This window comes from Akebia trifoliata, chromosome 14 (genome assembly GCF_017979445.1).
Source record: "Akebia trifoliata isolate Shusen 1 chromosome 14, ASM1797944v1, whole genome shotgun sequence".
Classification (NCBI taxonomy): domain Eukaryota; kingdom Viridiplantae; phylum Streptophyta; class Magnoliopsida; order Ranunculales; family Lardizabalaceae; genus Akebia; species Akebia trifoliata.
In genome coordinates, this window is record NC_141388.1 from 17,318,402 (window position 1) to 17,329,882 (window position 11,481).

Here is an 11,481-nt window from a genome sequence, read left to right on the forward strand (position 1 = left end):
CAAATTGCTCAGATGATTCTTTTAATTATGCCTATTCTTCTTTTTTTGTTCTCTACTCTCGATCTCCCACGAATCTTTTAAGCAAATTAAAGTCTCAAGCGTGTCCGGAATTAAACGACTTTTATACAGAGTTAAAACTCTTCCACCCGCATTAAAAGTCGATTTAGAAGTAACTATAGAGATAAGAATCGTTAGTAGATCATGTGCCACCATAGATAGCATGCGATATTATGAATTATAGCCCTTCCACCAATCTAATACATTATTAATTTGTACTCTGATCTCAAATTCCTGTCGGATTAAAGTCCAAATAATGTTGTAATTCTGATATTCGACTATTTTAAGAAATGACTGTAAGTGTTTGCTATTAATATTTGAAAAGTAAGTTTAAAACCACTAGATTATGATGATGATAGTGGTGGTGGTGGTAAATTATTTACACCTAATTTGATTTCATAAAGTTTATAAAGATCAAATAATTTGTTTTTAATTTTAATTAATTCTGGTTCAACATTAATTTTAGGATTTAAACTCCAAATAATTTGTAAAACTTTAGCTTTATACCTAGGATCCATTATTGAAGAAAATGACAAATTTTTAGGAATTTCACCCCAATATTTATTAAAATTTTCAATCATTGTAAATACATTTGAATTATAAGAATTATGATTTAAAAGATCTTTAATTGCAACTACTTGTAAATAAAATTCGGTGGATGTAACATATTTTACAAACGAAAAAACAACAGTAGTTCCAACAAATAATTAAAAAAAATCACAAATATTTGATGCATTTCCCAATCTTCATTGCTTATTTTTATTTCATTATGTAATTCAAATAATAAAGTATTAATTATAATTTTTTAAGAAATTATTTTTTTAACATATTAAAGTGGCATTCCACCAATGAGGCACATTTAATGCTAATCTAGTAGTTTTTAAATCACTTAAAGTACAAAGATCATTAAATTTTTGTTGTTTAGCATGTGATAGTCTAATAACACTAATAGCTTCCCTAATATTATAAATTTTTTACTTATATAATAAAATATCGGATTGTACAATTAAATTTAATATATGTGCAGCACAACGAACATGAAATATATTTTTTAATAATTCTTTATTAAATAAATATTCTTTAAGAAAAATAACAACTATAACATTATTTTTTTTTGCAGTATTTAAAGTAGTTATAAAAATTTTATCAAAAATTTCATGATCTCTTATAATACTATTGATAGTTTTACCAATTACGGCCCTACTATGTTTTGATGATAATAATACAAAAGATATTATTCATTTATTAATAACTCAATCATTATCAATAAAATGTATCGTGACACACATATGATACAGTTTGATTGGCAAATCACATTTTGGATGTTAAACAAATTTAATCGAGCACATTTGTAAAATACTTTTCATTTCTAATTTATTTTATTTAAATATTTTATTACATATTTTTTAAAAGTATTTCTAGAAATACCTCCATGATTTGGAAAATAACCTTTTTAAATGCATTCTTTAAAACATTCTTTTTCAACAATTAAAAATGGTATTTTAGCCGTAATAAAAAAAATTTACTATTTCAAATCGCATTACATCTTCTGAATAAGACCACGTGGTTACATTACTCACATTTGATTGAATAATTAAATTTTGACTAAGATTGAGTTGATGTCTTTTAAACATGTTTTTTCAAAATATTTTTACATTGAACTATTTCGAGTATTGGCATTTGAATAAACTAAACATTTATCACAATAATTACATTTTACTTTTTTAAGTTTAGTTCTATTGGGATTTAAACTCTTTATTAAAGTAAAATGATTTCAAAGGTGTGACCATTGTCCTTTGTGGTTAGATAATTTGGGTTCATTACTAGCCACCTCTCCAAGATTTGTGAAAGAATCATTTGGAGTTGGGATAGGTACAATGTAAAACCCCGAATTTTCAATTCGTATCTTGAGGACAAAATAAATAGTGGAATTTTAAGAAAATCTTGAAAGTGGGACTTAGGGGTAAAAGTTTAGGATGTTTCTGATAATTTTTAATGAAATCTGACCTCACCATTGAATTCAAAATGATCGAAAAACATACTTTAGCCTGTAAGCATGCTCAAATGCGAGTCCGAATATAAAAGTTATAAAATCCTCGATTACCGAGTCGGACCAGGTTAAAATAGTGAATTTTTACTAGATTAAGAATTATTAAGATTAGATTACACCATTGGATTCGTAATGAAAAATTATTGAAGATGGACTATTTAATTGTCATTTTTGGAGACCAGAAAGTCGAATTATCGTCAAAAATGAAAACGACATCAAGTTTATGGGTCACCTCAGGCTAAAAATGTAAACTTTTCTTAGAGACATAATTTGTAAAAATTAACTACGCCATTAGATCCGAAACGAAAAATTAGGCGAAATAGAGTATTCATTCGTCATTTTTGGAATCTGGACGGTCAATTTATCGTCGATCAAAACAATTGATAAAATACCGAATTCGTCCCAAATTTTATATAAATAAAATTTTATTTTATTTTATTTTTAAAACTCGTCTTCTCCAACCCGTCCAACAGCCAACGAAAATAAAAACGAAAAATTCATTTTTCTTCGAATTTCAATCGTAGATCTACGACAAACGGTGCACCAGCATCGATCGACACAGAAGAGAGAAACGTCCGCAGCCTCATTCTCTACAAAACCCACCCAAATTCCTTCCGTTTTCTCGTCTTTTTCACCTTGTATCGTCAAAAATCAGCCGTACGTACATACGGGGATTTCGAAACTTCGACTTCGGATTTCATCCATTTCGGGGTCAAACCGTCTTCCGACGCAGAAGAGAGAAACGTTCACAGCCTCGACATCTACAAAACCTACCCAACATTTTTTCGTTTCACTTTCTATGTCACCCGATATCGTCAAAAATCATCCGTATTTATATACGGGAATTTCGAAAACTTCGACCTCGAATTTCATCGGTTTCGGGGTCAAACCGTCCTCCGTCGTAGAAGGGAGAAATGACGATGGCGTCGAGATCTTTAAAACCATCAGGCCAGATTCAAAAAATCAACACTTCAAAGTTTGGTCCATCTCGATTTCCATGCCGATCGCCTCGATTTCCTTGCACGTGCTTCGATCCTTTCGCCTAGAGATAGTAAGTAACTCTCAATTTCTATTAATAGTCGTAGATTGTTAAAATTGCATTTAGGATTTTATAAAAAAAAAATTGGATGTATTTCCAAAATATAGAATTCTTTTGTTATTTCAAAAATTCACGCCAGAAATTGCATGTTTGATATGTTTAATTGTATTTTTAACAAATTATACGTGGGTAGGATATTTTAACGGGTTATTTCCATAAATTGGGTCTTGTGCACTACTCGGACCCCGTTTTGATATAAAATTTGTATTATTTTTCAATATTATTGATAAAAATAAATTTTATAGTTGGAAAAATGTGATTTAATATTCAATGAACTCATATTGAGTTGATGAATATTAGAAAATGGATATTTTATAAAAGAGATTGAAAACTGTAAAAATTGGAAAAAGGGAAAAAGGCTATGAAACGATAAAATGTCAGAATCACACCCGAGGGGTGATGTTTGCATTTTACGTTGTTGTATTGTGTGCAGGTTGGTGAACAGATATCCATGGATAATATTGTTGGTTGCATAATTATTTAAATTTCTGTTAGAGCGAGGCGCTGTTTACGTTTTTGTTTTGTTATTTATTTTAGGCCGGGTGGCCACTCTTGCATGGTAAGAAACTGAATATCCATTCTCAACCTTGTATTGTTAATTTTTTTTTTATTTTCAAATAAAAATAATATATATATGTAGCTATTTTGTGAGTTGTTAAAGAGTCTGTGAATGCCTGAAGGGTTAGTGTGTCATATCATCCGAAGTGGTGTATTATCTTGGGATGTACGGTAGGGACCACCAAACTCATACGTGGTATGGGACGCGTATGAGAATGGAATCACAACTGGAATCCAGGTTATTCCTCTCTATCTTTACCAGTGAACTTGTAATGTAAAAGTGGTCATATACGAATGGTTTGTATAATTGGGAATCACATGCACACCTGATAGGTATAGACGAAGATGATTAGTCAGTGATCACTAACAATCTATAGTAATCGAACGTTCTGACACATCGAAAAGAGACCCATTGCTTACGGTCACATCAAAGGGCCAGCCTGAACTGGATAAATGATCAATCAAACGTGGTAAATGCAGCGGTCGACCACAACATCAGGAACTAAAAGTCAGTAAAGAATTGTAACATCATGTCCCGACTGGGAGCGATCCAATCGTAAATCCCAACTCTCTAATTTCAATACTCCACCATTGTCTATTATGTATCTGTTGTCTTATTTTGATATATAAAATGAATTGCATGTTTAATGCTTCAATTTGATCAATTAGATTTGTATAAAAAGAGAATGTTATAGTGAGTAATGATGATCGATGTAATTTGAGTTTTAAAATGTTTAGTTGCTCATCACTGGCTATATGTACCAGTTAATCGTAGTTTCTTCTGTAAAGCTTTGCATATTTTAAAATGATTCAGTATGTTTATTCGTTCATATTAGGAGGGGTTATTGGTAGAAATTGTTGCTTCCTTACTGGGTAACCATTGTTACTCACCCTTTCCTTCTCCATTTTTTTAGTTTTAGATCCGAAGCTTGACGAGGCAGGTATAGAGCACGAATGAGAATCATCTGGTGGGTTAGATAGACAACCAAAGTTCGTCACTTGGTGAGTATTGGGGTTATTACCCCTAGTGGTGTCGATTTATCCAAAAAGTATTATAGATTTTGTTCTGAGCGATAGGACTTATGTTAGAGTGAGAAATTTTCGTATAATCCTGTATTATAATTTTTTCTTCCACGCTCTGATCTTTCGTACGTTATTAGACGTATATAGGCTTCCGCTAGTATTATATTTCTTTTGTTATATACAGGATTGTATGTCGTTTATCAGGTGTAGGTTGAACGCCTTGGAATGCTAACATAAACAGAGGAGACCATGCCGAAATTTCGAGGTGCCACTTAGTACCTCGAGATCTGACATAAGGATTTGTGTTAGTGTTCGGCGGGGCGCCACATACAAAATTATTCAAATCATAATAATTTATATTGTAATTATTATTGAAATTATCCATTATCTACTAAAAATCTAAAATGATGGAAGAAAAAATAATGAAAGGGTTTAGAAGAGAATTTGACAAGTATTTAAATAGAATTAAAAATACTACACCTCGAAATTTGAATTTTAGAAGTGCCATGTGCCAAATTTAATTGGTTGCCACGTGAACTTGTAAAACCCCGAATTTTCAATTCATATCTCGAGAAAAAAAAATAGTGGAATTTTAAGAAAATCTTGAAAGTGGGACTTAGGGGTAAAAATTTAGGATATTTCTTATTATTTTTAATGGAATCTGACCTCACCATTGGATTCAAAATGATCGAAAAACATACTTTAGCCTGTAAGCACGCTTAAATGCGAGTTCGAATATAAAAATTACAAAATCCTCGATAATCGAGTCCGATCAAGTTAAAATAGTAACTTTTTGCTAGAGCAAGAATTATTAAGATTCGATTACACCATTGGGTTCATAATGAAAAATTATTGAACATGGACTATTTATTTGTCATTTTTGAAAACTAGAAAGTTGAATTATAATCAAAAATGAAAACGACATCAATTTTAGGGGTCACATTAGGTAAAAAAATGTAAATTTTTGTTAGAGACAGAATTTATAGAAATTAACTACACCATTAGATCTGGAACACAAAATTAGGCGAAATAGAGTATTCATTTGTCACTTTTAGAGTCCGAACGGTCAAATTATCGTCGATCGAAATAATAGGTGAAATACTGATTTTGTCCCAAAATTTTATATAAATAAAATTTTAATTTTTTTTCTTTTCACTTCGCCTTCTCCAACCCATCCAACAGCAACCCATTTGTTTTAAAAAAAATATATTTTTTTCTTCGATCTTCCACCTCAGATTCCTCGCAAACGGCTCATCGTCGACGACCGAAGCAGAAGGGAGAAAGTCCGCAGCCTCGACATCTAAAAAATCCACCCAAATTCCTTTCGTTTTTTTGTCTTTTTTCATCCTGTATCGTCAAAAATTATTCGTACGTATATACGGAAATTTCAAAATTTCGACATCGGATTTCATCCATTTTGGGGTCAAACCGTCCTCCGTCACAGAAGGGAGAAAAGACGACGACATTGAGATCTTCGAAACCATCAGACCAGTTTCGAAATCAACAGTCTCGAAGTACGAGTTACCTTGATTTTTGCGTCGTTCGCCTCGCTTTCCGTGCACGTATTTCAATTCCTTCGTATAGAGATTGTAAGGAACTTTCAATTTCTATTAGTAATCGTAAATTGTGAAAATTGCATTTAGGATTTTATCGAAATTTTTTTGATGTATTTCCAAAATATAGAATTATTTTGTTATTTAAAAATTCACGTCAGAAATGACATGTTTAATATGTTTAATTGTATTTTTTAACAAATTATACGTGGGTAGGGTATTTTAACGGGTTATTTCCATCAATTGGGTCTTGTGCACTGCTCGGACACCGTTTTGATATAAATTTGTATTCGTTTCCAATATTACTGATAAAAATAAATTCTATAGTTGGAAAATGTGATTTAATATTCAATGAACTCATATCTAGTTGATGAATATCAGAAAATGGATATTTTATTGAAGAAATTGAAAACTGTAAAAATCAGAAAAAAGGAAAAGGATATGAAATTGTAAAATGTCAGAGTCACACCCGAGGGGTGATGTCTGCATTTTACGTTGTTGTATTGTGTATAGGTTTGTGAACAGATATCCAGGGTTAATATTGCTGGTTGCATGTTTATTTAAATTTCTGTTAGCGCGAGGCGTTGTTTACTTTTTCGTTATGTTATTTACTTTAGGCCGAGTAGCCACACTTGCATGGTAGGAAACTGGATATTCATTCTCAACCTTGTATTGTTAATTTCTCTTTTGTTTTCAAATGAAAATAATCTATATATATATATAGCTATTTTTTGAGTTGTAAAAGAGTCTATGAATGCCTGAAAGGATAGTGCATCATATCATCCGGAGTGGTGTATTATCTTGGGATGTACAGTAGGGACCACCAAGCTCATACGTGGTATGGGACGCGTATGTGAGTAGAGTCACAATTGGAATCCAGGTTATTCCTCTCTATCTTTACCAGTTGAACTTGTAATGTAAAGGTGGTCGTATACGAATGGTTTGTATAATTGGGAATGACATGCACGCCTGATAGGCATAGACGAAGATGATTAGTCAGTGATCACTAACAATCTATAATAGTCGAACGTTCTGACACATTGAAAAGAGACCCATTGCTTACGATCACGTAAAATGGCCAGCCTGAGTCGGATAAATGATCAACTAAACGTGGTAAATGTAGCGACCGACACAAAATCAGGAACTAAATGTCAGTAAAGAATTGTAACCTCATGTCCCGACTAGGAGCAATCCAGTCATGAATCCCAACTCTCTAATTCCACTATTCCACCATGTATATTATGTATATGTTGCCTTATTTTAATATATAAAATGAAATGCAAGTCTAATCTTCCCATTTGATCAATTAGATTTGTATAAAAATAATGTTATACTGAGTATTGTTGGTGGATATAATATCAGTTTTAAAATGTTTAGTTGCTCATCTTTGACTATATGTATCAGTTCATCGTAATTTCTTCTGTAAATTTTATATATTTTAAAATGATTCAGTATGTTTATTTGTTCATTTTAGGAGAGATTATTGATAGAAATTACTTGCTTCCCTACTGAGTAACCATTGTTACTCACCCTTTCCTTCTCTATTTTTTTTAGTTTTAGATCCGAAGCTTGGCGAGGTAGGTATAGAGCACGAGTGAGAATCATCTGGTGGATCAGATAGATAGTCAGAGTTCATCACTTGGTGAGTTTTGGGGTTATAGCTCCTAGTGGTGTCAATTTGTCCAGGACTATTATGAATTTTGTCTTGAGTTTTAGGAATTCTGTTAGAGTGAGGATATTTGTATAATTCTGTGTTTTGTTACCCTTCCATACTCTGATCTATCATTCGTTATTAGATGTATGTAGGCTTCCGCTATTGTTATATTTTGTATATATATATGTAGGATTGTATGTCGTTTATTAGGTGCAGGTTAAAACATCTTGGAATGCTAATATAAACAGAGGAAACCATGCCGAAATTTCATAGTGTCACCTAGTACCTCGGGATCTGACATGGGGATTTGTGTTAGCATTTGACGGGATGCCACAGATGGTATCAGAACATAGTATTAGATCCGTATGGGATACTGATCTGCTATGTTATGGAGAATTGGCTGATCCCACATATATTAGATTGATAATTATAGTAACACTAGGAATTCGGTATTCGATCGCATCAGTAGTTCCGTATTGGAATTATGAGGTCTCCCATATCTAGATGTTTATAGAGCCTAGTAAACGTAGGATATTATTCTAGGTTCATTCAATTAGTAATGAAAATGGTATTCATTACTAGATTCCTTATTTTACTAGTAGTTAATGCCTTCCTGGGAATGATGTTGGCATGGTTCTGAAAGGTGTCTTGCTTTTGATAAAATGAAGATTACTGAACTTGCAGGTTAGGAAAGATGCAAGGAAATATTGGTGCAACTGGACCCATGACAAGGAGTCAAACTGTTGGGGAAGACCTACTTGGGTTGAGAAAACTCACCAAGTTAGAACAGTTGATATAAACAGTCTCAGAGTTATCCCAAATGCAGGCTCGTATGGAAATGAGACAATCAGAGATGTTTGAGACTCAAATGATTATGGTGGGTCAACTGACAAAGAGATTAGAGAGGATAGAAGAAAAGCTCGACCACTATCTTAAGGATAAATCCCAAAAGGATTCGAGGGTAAACATCTCAACACAAGGAGGACTGCGAAAAGAAGTAGGGATATTATAATCATCTTCTCAGAGCCTATTTGAAGAAAGACAGTTAGAATCTAACAAGAGGCAAACAATTACAAAACTAACAAAGTCACGGGGAAAACAACCATGCATAAGAAGCGAGACTATAGAAATATCTGCTCAAGAGATGGAATAATTTTACAAGAAACAACAACATATACTATTAAATCAGTCAAAAGAAAGAGTAGTGACATGTTACGAATGTGGTAAGTTAGGACATAGAGGGGAGCAATGTTCTGGTCGACATCAACCGATTAAAGATGCGTGGCTAAGAAAAATGCTAGATGGGCCAACCCAAGGAACAATAAGGCCACTGGATTTTAACAAGATTGATAAAAAAACTTATGCCACCTCAATCAGACCGAACTAGGGGTCGAAAGCGAGAAGGAATGGAATTACAGATATCCCGAGGACATATTAGTCAATCCCAAACGTCTCTTCCTTCCAGATCAGATCCAGCCAAGAGACCGGTGTATTCAAGACTGAGTGCCTCTGAACCCGCATATCTGCAGTACCGAGCTCCTATTCCACTATCGAGTTACAGGGTTTCTTCATCGTTGAGTCATATAACAATTGAGGCTCCAATGATGCCAATAGGGCTAAAGGAACCAATAAGGCAGGTTCAGAGCCTACAGACCCCAATCCACCAGCTGCCCGCTTCACAGAGATCTACGAAGATAGGAGGCTACGCATGTGTCACGAGTAAGGGTTGTGATCCAGGAGAAAGTATCTGTCTCTGACGAAATTTTGGAAGGTATGATTTCTAATTATGATGTTAGAAAATTGGACTTCTATTCAATGATGTTTTCTTTAGATCATATGCTTTTGATAAGATTATATACACTTATTAAAGTTAGAAATTGTCGAGATAGGCCAAGTAATAAAATTGTCTACGCCACCAGAAGACTATGATTGACAAAAGGTTGTTGAGTACTAGGAGACAAAGAATGCTGACGAGATATGCACAGTAGAGTTGGGTAGAAAAGAACATTACACGGGGAAATATGTGTTGTTGGGATGAGTACATTTATAACATGGTAATAATATGGTATTGGGTTTGTGTGCGTAAATGCTAAAAATATTTGTTGGTAAGTGATGTTTAGGATGATTCATTGTAAAAAAAGAAGGAGATTTTTTTAGAAAGATTAGATAAGAACCTACAAAATATAGGTGTGCAATCTAAAACTGAAATTTGGTAGGCGATCAAAATGAATGAGTATTTGGAGGTAAACTCGACGTGTGAATGATGAATTTCATTAGGAAAGGTAAGGGGTAGATTTATGAATAGTGGAACATGTTAGATTTGGTAATTGGATAAGCTAAAAGTAGTGTTAAAATGATTAGAATTATAGTAAGGAAGAGTTAGATAGAAAATGTAATTTTGAAAACAAGGTAAGTCAATGTAAAATGCGAGAATGAATGATTTTGTGACAAGGTTGCATTAATGGTGACTTAATGGAATTGTGAGAAATAGATGAAGAAGGTAAGATAGCAATATTGCTTTTGAATTGAAAGTCATGAGAGATAGTTGTGAGATTTGTAAAGGTTAATTGTGGTACTATCAATATTAGATGATAAGTGGAAATATGTATGATTTAGGCAAAATATAAAGTTACATGAATAAGGATTAATTAATATTACAATGATATTTAAACAGTAACTGGTCCATACTATAATTTTGGGAGTAGATAAAGAAAGCGTGTGACTTGCAGCTTATGGGATCGTTTGAAGTAGTTGAACAGATTTTGAGCAAGTTCACCGGATGTTCCACGTGTCCATGTTGAAGAAGTATTTGTCAAGCCCTTCACACGTGGTTAGTTGCGAAACAATTTATTTGATGTAAGACCCTCTTGATTAAGGTTTTAAATCATGAAAATTATGAGGAGATGTTACAGTAAGCAGAAATGGAGTACTGCATTGAATATAAAGATATTGGTGTATTGAGAATAGAAATTTTAATGCAGTTTAAGAATTTAGTATTAGTAGATATTTATATTATAGTAGGGATATAATAAGTGTGAAGGTTGTAGATTATTTTACTAAGGAGTATTAAATGGTGTGCAAATAGTAGTGATGTGTTTGCGGTAAGTCTATGCAATGAGGAGTAACAATCAGGGTAAGTATGAGTAAAACATAATAGACAGTGTAATTGGTGAGAGAAGTAAATATAAAGAATAGAAAAGATTTGAAGGAATTGTTGTGGATAGATATTAGCAAGGAAGTGATATAAGGTTAATTGATTGTTATCTTAGGGTTATATAAATAATGAATTGGTTGGATTATGAGTTTGAATTAGAGTGATAAATTAATAAATGTGTTGGGTTGATAGAATATGGGAGACATAAGTCTACGAGTTATAAATGAGATTGACTTGGGACTAAGAATAGATGGTAATCAAAAATAGGTGTTGTTTATTATACATGTCGTGTTAGTGGAATCGCGACAAAGCTCGATAAAGTATGATTTCAAT